Here is a 13,651-nt window from a genome sequence, read left to right as displayed (position 1 = left end):
TAAATGCATATCTGGTTTGTGTTTGTAGGGTCTAGGGTGATTGTAGGATTTTGGGATTGGGTTGGTGAAAAGCTAGAGTTTTCTTGTATCTGGTGTTCGCCTTAACGGTACCAGATCAGCCGTAGCGGACCCACCAAAGCGAGGGACAGGTCCGTTATAGCGTGGCTGAGGATTTTGAGAGAGGTCACCATAGCGGACAGTTATCCGCTATGGCGGATGTGTGACAAATGGAGAGCGGTACCGCTGTGGTGGGCCCGCTGTAGCGTACAGAGTACCGCAGCAGTGGATGACGGGACCAGATTCTTATTTAGTACTAAGTTGAAACCCTTTTATTCCCCATTCGAAATATTATTTCTCCTAATCAACTTTGTGGCGAATTGAAGAGGCTTGGGGCAGAATTCTCTTGAGGGTAAGTTCCCTAAGCTTGAAATATTTCTTTTACATTCCGTAAGCTTGAATCCATGCTAGAAATCCATTGGAATCTAAGAGGGAAGATGATTTTTATGATTATTTCTTAAAATGAGTTCTAGACTTTCCAAATGGAAATTGATGATAAAATTGACTAGTATAACCATAGAATTTGATGAATTCATTGTTGGTCGGCCTAAATCTTCCACTACAAGTGATTAATTTGAGGATTGAAAGTTAGGATTCATAACCAAAATTGGGGGTTTCACTTTAATTCCAAATTTGTCCTAATCTTGAGTTAATTTAGCATTTGAATAGTGGGTTGATCATCTAGAGCATGAATTGCCTATTCTACCTTCGAATTGCCCATTTTACCCTTGCAGGTCCATTTCCCCATTTTCCATAGTTAGAATTGAACCTAAATTAGAAGTATAACAATACAATTATTGTTCTTCTTGATTTCTAATGTACAGTTTGAATATGGTCATGCGTTGAGTATTTGGAAACATAAAGAAAGGGCAAGGCCAAGGTTTGACGGTTCGTGACTCCTATCCGGCATTCCAGGTTGGTTATGGCTTACCTTATGGTTAGACTTCAGTTAGCAAAGCATATGTAGAGTTAGTGATTGTCGGAGAAAGCATGTTACGCGTTCGGGTATGAAGTTGGGATGGATTACTTAGGTTGGTATTGTTGTTGATTATGGCGTGTCGCCTTGTTGTGTTCTATTGAGTTGTTGCATTGTTTTGATTTAATGGCTTATAACCATGTGAGTGATTCCAAACTTATTGCTTAGTGATTTACTTTATGATTAGAGATCATATTTTATCATGTGTTGATGCTATGAGGCAGGAAGGGAAAGCTTTGATATTGAGATGGTTATCGTGATATGTGTTCATGTGTGGCACGATTGATTTGATATGTTGTCATCATTCATTGATATTATGCAGTGTACTCATTCTCATCTTTCATGATACTCTGATATGAATACTTAGTGACTTATTCATGGTTGTGAACTTGTATCTCTCAATTATTGGTTATTGACTTGTGAAGAGGAAGGAATTGATATTGATCTTGATATTGGGATATGTGTCCATGTGTGGCACGGTTGTCATTAATATACTCTTGTTGCCATTGATAACATGCCTGCATTCATACTTATATATTGGATCGGGTTGCGCGCCACAACATAAATATGTATACACTTACTTGGATCGGGTTGCACGTACTCCAACACTGACTGGGACAGGGTTGCACGTTCCGCAACACTGACTTGGATAATGCTATGGGCCACAACAGGTACATGGACTTCGAGGGTCCCCCATGAGCCATTACTATCGAGGCATAGATACATCCGCCGAAGCATGTATGTATCATTTTATTGCATTGCATTGCATTCCTATTTCATTCACATGTATATCTGATTTCTGGTAGTGGTTAATTATCATATTGAATAGTGCTTGTGAACATTTACTTCTTGGTTGGTTATTGATTTTAGATAGCCATATGCCTGATTAATATGTATTTACGAATTGATGGATTCGAGGAGTAGAGACTTCTCCTAGGTTGAGACTTGAGGTTACGGAGTAACATTATTACACCTCGTACATTTCGTGTCGTTATGCGGTCAATAGACTAACGCAAACTTAAGGTGAACATGAAGTCCATATGATCCCAAGATGGGTTTTGGTGGTTTAAGGTGTATACTACAATGTTTTTGAAGTATTACGAATCAGAGAAATTAAGTTCGTCGAAGGAAGTGAAGTATAAGTTGTGTTTGGGAAGGTTTAGCAATTATCGAGTTGATAATTATTTAGTAATGTTTTGAGGAAGAGCTATAGGGATCCTTAGGTGGTTAATGAAGTGTTATATAAGTGCCTAGAAGGTTCCACAAGGATTGGAAGACAAACGAATCATCGACAGAAGTTTTCGGACAACTGTGGGTTATACGACCACTTATACGGACTGTATAAGTTATACGGCCCATATAAATGGTTCGTATAACCATGGAAGAGAGGGGTGTTTCTATGGTAGGATTATACAGTCCATTTATACGGACCGTATAAGTTATACGGACTATATAATGGTCCGTATAATCGGGTCGGGGCAGCTTTTAAAATTTTATATATGGACGACCCTAGTTCATTTAATTCATTTCAAATATTTCCACAAGTCTTAAAAGCCCTAGAATCCTCTCTCAAACTTATTCTCCTCAAACCCAATGGAGATTAGAGGTTAAATAGCAAGAATCAAAGGATCCAAGTGTTGGAAGGCTCAATAGGGTTTGTAGAACTCAAGATTTTCTTTGGTATTGAAGTTAGGGTTTTCATACAAGTTGGTAACTTGATCCAAAGCTCATTCCTATGATATAAAAGGTTAGTTTACATGTCTATTTCTTGTTTTTAAGGATGTTTGGTTGTTGGATAACTTGGATGAAGGAAGATAGTAGAAGGTGAAGTTCAAATGTAGAATTCATTACATTTTGAGTAGCAACTTACCTTGGGTTATCATTGTTAGAATGTTATGATTACAATCTCGTTATGAAGGGTAATAACGATCACAAGAAATTGTTGTGTACGATTGTGTAAAGGGTTGGTGTGAAGTTGTCGATAAGTTGAAAATGAGAATGAATTTTGAGACTTAATAAAACATGACTACTTGGTTATAATATTGTGGATGTTATTATAGTTGTTTGGGAGTTATTTTGCAATACGATAGAAGTCAATAAAATAGAAGAAATGCTGCCCAATTTTTCCCTAGCTCATGAATTATTCTAGTTTGGACTTAAGATTGTCTTTAAGACTTAACCTTAGTATGATCCTTTTTAAATGTAGTTCTTGTGAACGTGGACGGAGAACATTAATCGATTAAGGAGACGTTAAGGTATGTTAAGTCTATTCCTTCTTCATCTTGGCATGATCTCATGATATGAGCCAACAAACAAGTAAACGAGCTTCCATATTACTCTACTCTTAGAAGCATTAGGAGTACTTCAGTCTTTGATATTCCTGTACCCCGCTTATGATTGTTCCTTCTGTTCATGGTTCCAGTTTATTTATACAGTTATTCATGCATTACATTCAATCATATATATGCATATTGACCCGTGACCAAAAGGCGTTATATACGCGTATATTATATGTATATGGGGTATGGGAAAAAGGGATAGGCGTTATATACGCATTACCACCTGATCAGCTGGTGCACCTCGATGATGGTATATGGATCGGGCCGTACGTTCCTCGACACTATTATATGATATATGGATCGGGCCGTACGTTCCTCGGCAATATTATATGATATATGGATCAGGCCGTACGTTCCTCGACACTATTATATGATATATGGATCAGGCTGAACGTTCCTCGGCACTATGACCTATATTTATATACATGAGCATTATTATCATTGAGAGCATGCAGATTATGCGCCCATAGAGGCATTGTCAGTTATACAGATTCTTGTTCATACAAATCTATGCAGACAATCAGTTTAGCTTTGAGTTCCAGATTTTGTTCATGATTCTCATGCTTATACTTATGTTGCTCTTATGCCTTACATACTCAGTACATTATCCGTACTTACTCCCCTATTACTCGGAGGGCTGCGTTCATGCCCGCAGGTTCAGGTAGACAGTCAGGTGGTCCAGTTTCGTAGGACCTCTATATCCAGCAATGTTCAGTGCGCTCTATTTGATCCGGAGTTGCAGTCTATTTTGGTATGCCATTCTTTTGAGATGTATATGCATATGGGTATGGCGGGGCCTTGTCCCATCCTTTCTATAGCATGATATTCCAGTAGAGGTTTGTAGACAGATGTATGTCTATGTCAGATGATGTAGCCTTGTCGGCTCCTATTCTTTTGTGTACAGTATATGTAGCAGCCTAGTTGGCTTGTACTGTTCTTTCATCTTGTATGCATGTAAATGTACAGAGTTCATGATGTCGCCCCTTCATGAGGCCGTATGAGATTAGTTTAAGTCACTTGTAGGCCCTTGATGTTCAAATATGTGTATAGGGGTGTTTCGTCGCTAGAGTTCAGACACTCGTCACGACTCATCGGTTGGATCGTGACAAACATTGTTGGTTGTACTACTGTTTATGGTTATTCTGAGGAATCGTGAGAAACTTGGCAAGACTTGTGTTTAGGTGCTTCACTATAGGCTATGATTCGGTTATTGATCCTTTTATACTTGAGTTGTTATTCTTGGACTGTGTGGTGTGTATACCTGATTGTGAGCATGTCTATTCTTCAATCGCTTTCTTTATATATGTTAACTAACTGTTGTCGGCCTATGATGCCTACTCAGCGCGTGTTGTTCGTACTTATGCTACCTTGCTACACTCCTTTTCGGGGTGTAGAGTTTGGGACTGAGATTGATTTCTGAGGGTTGGCTTGCGAGTATCTAGGGTGAGCATATGACGAGTCGCTGCCCGAAGATTCCTCTATCCCTGTCTTTATTTCTTTCCATTCAGACAGATGTGTTTAGCATTTGAGACTTGTATTTTCTAGGCATTATTTAGTTGGCTCCTGTAGGAGTCAGACCAGTTCCTTGGGGATTGTACTTATATTTCACATTTATGATTACTTATGATTCAGGCTTCTACTTATTCTGCTATTTTTACTTTATTGCGGTAAAATTGATGATATGGGTAAGGGTTCACCTACTGAGGTGGGAAATGGTAGGTTCCTCCGTGACTTAGTGAAATTGGGTCATGACAAGTTGGTATCAGAGCCCTAGGTTACCCGGTCTATAAGTACAAGAGCATGTCTAGTAGAGTGTCACGACCCAAACCAATGGGTCGTGACGAGTGCCCGACGACTACTGACCAAGCACCCCAAAAACTCGTACTTTCCATATGCTGAATAACCTGGTGGCCCCTTTCTAACTTATATATGAACGATAGCATCTGCTGTAAAATTTATGCAATAAACTCTACCTCGAAAACTTTCAAATTATACACATGGATATATATATAGGCATACGTGCAAAGGATGACAACGCGGCCACTACATGCACTATACACAAAATAAGAGACCACAAAGTTATATGTCGTTCCTAGTATATACAACTGTCTACAGACCTCTAGGGAATATAAACTGTAGGAAAGACAGGATAAGGCCCTGTCATACCCACATATCTACATGGCAAGATAGCATACCAAAAAGGGTTGCAGCTCCGGACCAATGGAGCGCACTCCTGTAGCTAAGGGAAGATCCTACTGGTCTGGATCGTCTAGCTAGCTACTTGATCTTGCGGGCATGAACGCAGCGTCCACAAGAAACGACGTCAGTACGAATAGTGTACTGAGTATGTAAGACATGAATAACATCTTAACAGGAAGTATGGAACATAACACGAGATAAAGAGATAACCTGCACATCTGATTGCCTCATAAGGCGGATACCATGCATGCTTAGTTTTCAAAGAAAATGTTTCTCATATACATATATCATAATAGTGTTACGGAACGTGCAGCCAGATCCATAAATATATTATATTGCTGCGGAACGTGTAGCCCGATCCATATATACATTATTTTACTGCGGAACGTGCAGCCCGATCCATACCAATATATCCCGCGTCCAGGCATCGCGCGTCCGGGACGATGTCATAATATACCAACTGATCAGGTGGCTATGCGTAAATGCACACACACACACACACACACACACACACACACACACACATATATATATATATATATATATACATGAGAGCCCAAGTAACAGTTATCACTTTATCGGAGTGACGTAAGTTCGGTAACCTCCGATTTATATTATGGAACAATCATCATTGCTATGTCTCACCGTGGAGGAACAATGATTATAAGGTGAGATCAACAACAATGAATAAATCAAGGAAATCATGAAATAAGCTCAATAATCTCATAATAGCATTAAAATGATAAACTTTGAAACTTCTAGAGATAGGCTCATCATCATTATCATCATGAAAACATAATCATCTTTTGGGTCATAAGAAACATTAAGAATGATGAATCTCTAGCTTGTGGGATTAAGGACATCATGAAAAACATATATGAGTTCACTAGAAAGGAGTCATCATTGTCATCATGGAAAACATCTTATCATTAATATCATAAAAACCTTGAGAACCAGAAACTTCTAGTTGTTCGGGAACAAGGATGTCATAGAGGACATGTATGGAATCATAATGTAGGAATCATGCCTTTAGAAAGAAAGGGACTAGCCTTAACATACCTTTCGGTCTCCATGGCGATTCAACGTTTATCCTTCCAAGCCCGTAAATCTACATATAAACAATTCATGCTATTGTTAGGTCTATTGTCATATACTTATCCCAAACCTTCAAATTAAATTCCTTTAGAATTTGCCAAAATTCGGGCAGCATCTCCCTTGTTTGTATCCCTAGCCCGAAATCACAATTCAAAGAACCAACAACAACAAAAATAATACCAACATCAACAACATCATTTCCAACACCATTATATTTCATAAAACATCCCACGCGATGTTTTCCAACTTTCCCAACTAAACAACTTGTAGTACGACTATTTAATAGTTTCTCCTTCGGAACTAACCAAGATTAGCATTAATAAGAAGAAATTCATACCTTACTCTCTCTAGTACTGCAATATCTTCCCTTTACACCTTGAATTTGAGCAAAGACTCGTCGCTATACTATTTTATAATCGCAACTATACGCTGTCTGGGCCACAATCCGGGGATTATTACTCTATTTGCGTTAAAATTGATATGTGAAAGTTGGAGGAAATTTCCAGAAGGTTTGGGATGATTTTCAAGGGTGGTTTGAAGAAAATAAGGGGGTAAACCCCTTTTTATAAGATTCTTGGGTCGAGTTGCACTGACCTAAAAATTACTCAGCGCGTTCATGCTGAGTTGGCTGCCCTCCTTCTGCACGTTCGCGCCTAATGGTGGCTTGTTTGCGCAGATCAAATTTCTGGCCTGCCAGCCCGACTTGTAACGTCTATACTTGAAATGACCAGCACTTGTGAATTTCAACGTACAGAACTACGGGGTGTAACATCCTTTCCCTCCTAAAGCATTTGTCCTCGAATGTTGTAGTTACAAATCCATGACATTTTCATTAATTTCTTGAAGTGATTGACCTTCTCTTTGACTCCGATCGCCTTATCTTTAGAATATAATTTTGTCAGCCTCTTCTCTTTCTCTCTTAGCTCTTTATTGAACCCTTCCATAAATTCTATAGCCTTCTGTTTTTATGTGTGCAATCAGGAATCAACTAATGCTTGGTTATCGTTCTCCTTCCATTAAGGTAGTTCTGATCAGCAAGAATCGCTATGGCTACCCGTTGACTTGCAAGTATCTCTTCTTACTTGCTAATAGACAATTCTCTTATTCCACTATGGCACCTTTCTTTGCTTGCTCCTTTGGTGCTAATTTGGGTCATCCCTTTTCATACTCGGCGATCTCACATACGCACCACATCATCTCTTTGTAGTCTATTGATTAGACCTCTTGATTCCTCACAATCTCATCATAGCCACTTTCATAATAGTATTTTTATTGCTGACGAATCCCTACTCTTAACGGTTGTCTACCTGAACTATCCATTCCAATTTCCTTTCCAAGATTAACTATAACAATACCCTCACACCATCTCTTAAATACGTACATACACAATGTTCCCTCACCATGTTTGTTATTCCTCGTAGCAGGGTTACACTTATGATAAGCTAATAATCATAGTTCAAACTAATTCACGACTTGAAATATCCTCGAACTCATATTGGAACTTTTTCTTTACTTTCTTCTCCTCAAATTTTGCAATGTAGATCTATAAGTACAGGATTAAGGTAAACACTTACTTTACCACAACTTCCTTCCAACATGAGTATGCTCATTCTTGATTTCCTCATACCAGTGATCATTCAATTAGCCTTTATTCTTCGTTGACTTTCTATTGCTGCCCTTACATCATTTTTATTGGCCATTTCTTCGCGATGATTGTTCATATAGTTCTATAATACATGCTCTCGTATTCGGCATCGCCAGCGACTTATGAAATACTCGTTAATCCCCGACAGTACTGCTATCTTGTTACCCATGACCACACTACCTTCCTCCTCTTTAGAGATCGCCGCCTGCCTATAATTATCATTTTTGTTAAGATTCCCACTTCTCCTGGCACTAAGATTCCTTTTTGCTGTGACCCAATTGTCCTTTGTATTCATTTCATTCATATTTTTTCCTAGATGGCCTGCAAACCTCTCTTATCCTCTTTGTTACCCATCAGAACAAGTCATTGCGTATTTAGATGCGGTCCAATTTATCTGGTACGAGCAATTCAAACCAAAGTCTAGAAATATCATATCTCACATCAAAGAGAATCATTCGTTTTGACTTGTTAATCCCCTTACTTTCCTATTATACTTTCTTTCCCATACCTACCCTATAATATACTTATTTCCAATCTGTTGCTGGTTTCTCCTGATATATTCTTGACATATCAGTACATCTCGAACTTTGGCTTCTTTAAGCTAATACATTTCTTTCATTGGAATCTTGGGAATGTCATAATTCATTTCAGGACTAAACTTGCTCTTCCCCCCTTTTTAAGGATGTTTTTATACACCAGTAACTTTTGAATAGTACTCATTTTTGCTAATCACCTGGTCGACCTTAACGATCCTCCCACTCCTCGATTCTTTATAATGCCGGAATTGCTTTCATCGTATGGTTCGACTTATTTCCCTTTCTGCTAGTTGAAGTCTGGTATTAAATCAAATGCTCATATGTTTCTGATCCAAAGTAGGTGCCTCCTTTATTGTCTTTCCACTTCTACCTTTTATGACTAGTAATTCCCGAGGCTAATGGATTAATGGGGACAACATAATTCATTAAGCCCTTTATGGAGTGTTCGATTATGCCTCGCTCCTTTAACCCTCGTCTTTCTCCACGACTATATCCTTAACATCCTTGAAATTCTTCTTGCTCTGGGTTCCCAATTCTGATTTACACTTACACTATACCGTTCAAAGTTAATATTCCACATCATCCATTCCTACAACTCATCCTTTCATTTGCTTAACTCATTTGTCCCGTAATTCTCCTCAACTACTTGTCTGCATCACAGCTATGCGTCATAGTCCTTCCAGTGTCCTGCTGCTTCTTGTTCTTACCATGAAATCCTTACAAAGTACACTCTTTCCCTTTTTCTTTTGGTCAAGCCTTCATCTTTCCTTTTGCCGCTACAGCTAGTTCATATTTATAAATACTCCCCATGTATCATTATTTCCTTTATGATAGAATCTCTATACCCTTTACAGAGATTTTTATCCCATGTCACTGATATATTGCCTCCTGGTCAGCTCTGTTAACTTATTATCCTCTCTCTTATCCTTAGTGATTGCTCGACTTCCTTCAACCAATCCGTTAGTGTACCCTTCTTACTTTCGTCCTCAGGGGTTTTGAGTTCTTTTTCTCCTAAGTGCTATTCTTCACTTGCCATTTTATAACATTGGCCCTGGAGTTCGTAGAATATCCTTTCAGAAGTGCAAATCCATTCTATCTCTAAGTCATCTTTTGGAAGGGCTTCTCTGTTTCCGAGGTACTTGTGGCGTTTTATTATGACCATGGATTCACCTCTTCAGATTCCTCTCAAGAGTCAAGAACCCTTTTGCATTTTCGCAAAACCTGCTTATTCTTTCCCAATTCACATCCATATTCATTGCTACTGCCCTTCAGTCCCACTTATCAAAATCTATTTTCGGGCCCTATACATTCGTCCTTTCGTTCCACACTACCATACTCTATTCTTTCCGTATTCTTACTTTTGAAATTCGCTCAAATGGTCCTCTACCTCTACCGTCGTTCTAAACTCTCTCTCTCGGAACTTTAATTGACCCTCATTAGCAACATATTTCCCTTGCTCACACTTCTCCTTGTCTCAGGGCATCCTAACTTTCTTACTCTTGTATACTCACTTTCTTCTTTTTTCTGATGTTATTGCATAAGGCTTATCCAACTCTAACCTTTAGAGAAAATAATGTCAAATTGCCCTTGTAGCACTTGCCACTTGGACTTCAATACCCTGTTCAATCAGTACCTTTAACATATCGCAACGTCGATCATCGGGGCACACATACTAGTTAATGTAACCATACATAAGACATCGTATATACCTTTACTAACACCTTACTTACAAGGTATACCCAATACTGTTTATGTTACACCTCTCGCTTTCATGGTAGGAAAACTTACGGCTACCTAGTCGAGTGTACCTTGGAATGGAGTCCGAACCCGAGATTTGTGATATCACATATTTTACCTCATGGATGGAAGTTCTAGCAGGCTACCTCTGCTATTTCCAGGGTTATACGTTGAACAAACCAAAACGACGCAACAGACTGAATCAGAAAAATTTCAGGCACCAGTCACCATGTCGACGGGCCGTCGATTAGGCCATCAATATGACTCTGAGACTTCTGAGCTGCAGAAGAAATTCTACGGGTCAGGTCGACTAGCCGCCGACGTGTCGACAGTCCGTCAACCCGACCATCGAATCGGACATCTGGAACCTTCTGATTCCAGGTATAAATATGTGAGACCACGACGTATATATCATTTTTCCTCAATATCAGCCTAGAGAAACCCTTGAAAATTTCTTCCCAACATATTTCTTTAAATTAGTGAAGATTAAGGTAAAATCTGAGCCCGTAAACCCGAGCTAGTGAAGGAAAAATATTATTTCTAGGGTTTAATCAAGTCAAGAAGCTTGGGAAGTGGAGTTGAAGTTGGGCTTTGAGATTATAGACTCTTCAAGGTATGTGAATGATGTTTATCTTTTTATTTAAGTTACATATCGAGATTTTTAGTGATTATAAGCAAAAGAAATATAGTTATGGAAGCGATAAATTGAATAGAGACCAAGATGAGATTAAGAGTTGTTTTGAATGAGGATTTGGGGATGGATTAGACTATATTTTGCTATGTAAGAGCGGACGATGTTGTTGTTGATGTTATTATTGATGTTGGATTGAGATGGAAGTAAGGGAAATATTGCCCACCATTTAATAAATTATCAAATGAGGTGAGAGGCCTAATTATGGTTTGTGTTATCCCAATTGTAGACTTGCGAGTTCAAGAGGTAGAAATCGAAAGAATTGACACGCTCAAAGGTATGTAAGGCTAGTCCCTTCTTTTCTAAGGCATGATTCCTATGATATGACTTCCTTTATCTTTCCATGATCTTCTTACATTCTGAAAAATATGAGTCAATGTTTATAAAGAGCTTCTTACGAGATAGAGATAAGAGATATGTTATGAATATGACAATGATGATGATGAGTCTAAGTCTAGAAATTCCAAAGCGTATGATATGATAGTTCTACGAAGTTCATGATATTTGTATGATTCATTGATGTTATCCATTATTGCTAGACCCACCTTATGATGCTAGTTCCTTCAAGGTGAGTTATGCTGATTATGATTACTTCATAATGGAAATCGGGGGTTCTCGACCTTACGTCACCCCGATAGAGTTATAGTATTTAATTGATTTCTTATGCATACTTTATGAGATGCGTATGATGATGAGATTCCACCATGACTAGATGGCCGGACATGTCACCGCGAAGGGGGGCTACATACGATTCCACTATGCCTAGATGGCCGGACATGTCACCGCGAAGGCGGGCTGCATACGAATCCACCGTGCCTAGATGACCAGACATGTCACCGCTAATACGGGCTGCTTATGATTACACCGTGCCTAGAAGGCCGGACATGACACCACTACTGGGCGGCGTGCGATGGTTACCCGGACGCAGGTTAACAATGATGGTATATGTGATATGTATAACATGTGTTTTCTTTAAAAGGCTAAGCAGGTTGTATTTTCACGTTATGCTCCATTATTTCTCTATTATTTAGCATTATTCATGCCTTACATACTCAGTACAATGTTCGTACTGATGTCCTTTCTTCTTGGACGCTGTGTTCATGCTCACAGGTAGACAGGGAGACGGTGCAGATCCGTAGAAGCTTATCAGCGGATTCACAGGAGCACTCCACTATTCCGGAGGTGCTACTTATAATCATATTCTTTTGTGTATATATTTGGGCACGACGGGGTCCTGTCTCGTCCTTATGTCTAATACTCTAGTAGAGGTTCATAGATAGGTACGTATAGGTAGTTGATGCCCCATGATGATCAAATTGTACTCTTGTATATCATTTTTGCAGCCGTGAGGGCTTATGTATATAAACTTATATTGCTTTGGAGAGCATATATGTTCAGTTTAAGTATGATTATTAGCTTAACGAGTAGTGCTCGGCAGTTAGCTCCGGGTACCCGTCATGGCCCTAGTCGGGTCGTGACAGTTTAGACTCATCCTAATTCTGTAGCTATAATACGTCTTCTCTCTCTCTCTTTGCTAAGCCAGTACGCCTTATCTCTCGTAATTGTTTAGAATTTCCAATCGTGAGTTTTACACGGTTCTAATTTCCCTCAAGCTATTCTAGTTCCTCATCCTTCTTTTATGTCTGAATCTGTAGGACTTCTTAGCACATTTCCCAGGGGTCACCCATCCTAGTACTACTCTCGCCTAAGCACGCTTAACTTCGGAGTTCTGATGGGATCCAGTGTGTTAGTACTGGTATGATCGCATCCGTCCTGTTGCGTGGCCTTTATCACATGACCTAAAACAAGCTGAAGTTCTAACGGATCCCAATAAAATTCTTGTAGTGCATCTCCTTCTGGATTGGAAAGGTCCCTTACTCTCCGGATCGAACAAATGCTGGCTTAGCCTTTGGAACTCCTAATAATAACAATCCATCAACACACACGACTGTCTTCCATTCCTAATTTTAAGATTCTTAGTGGGGGCCAAAATATCTTAGTCGCAGTTACCTATAAGTACTTTGGTTATCGGTTCCTTCAAAATTCCCATTTGGCAATGATTAATGATATCCTGCAATAATTGCACACACATAAGAAATTTCAATAAAAAAAACCACATACCTGCAGCCGGCCTGTCCTGCTCTTGATTTGGAAGGCTATAAAGTGAAGTATCCTCCGCATCGTCCTCCCGCCATCTACTGGTCTGGCCCTCCTTATCACCCTCATCCTAATCCGAGGGGCACGAATATCCTGGCAACTCCTGATTTACCGAAGGCTAAGATAAAGGGCTAGAATAATCGGTAACACTCACAGGCATGGCTGCCCAAACATAATGCTCTACCATATGAGAAGCTGGAGGGGTCAACTCTGGTATGG

The 13,651-nt window shown here is 39.3% G+C and overlaps 1 pseudogene; it reads right to left on the bottom strand.

Moving 5' to 3' along the window:
• Positions 1-12,929: 12,929 nt before the first annotated feature.
• On the bottom strand, positions 12,930-13,045 carry LOC132044741 (5S ribosomal RNA; annotated as a pseudogene).
• Between the last annotated feature and the right edge of the window lie 606 nt (positions 13,046-13,651).

Source organism: Lycium ferocissimum, unplaced genomic scaffold (assembly GCF_029784015.1).
Source record: "Lycium ferocissimum isolate CSIRO_LF1 unplaced genomic scaffold, AGI_CSIRO_Lferr_CH_V1 ctg5169, whole genome shotgun sequence".
Lineage (NCBI taxonomy): Eukaryota > Viridiplantae > Streptophyta > Magnoliopsida > Solanales > Solanaceae > Lycium > Lycium ferocissimum.
Note: the sequence above shows the minus strand (reverse complement) of the source record. Positions and strands in the feature narration are given on the sequence as shown.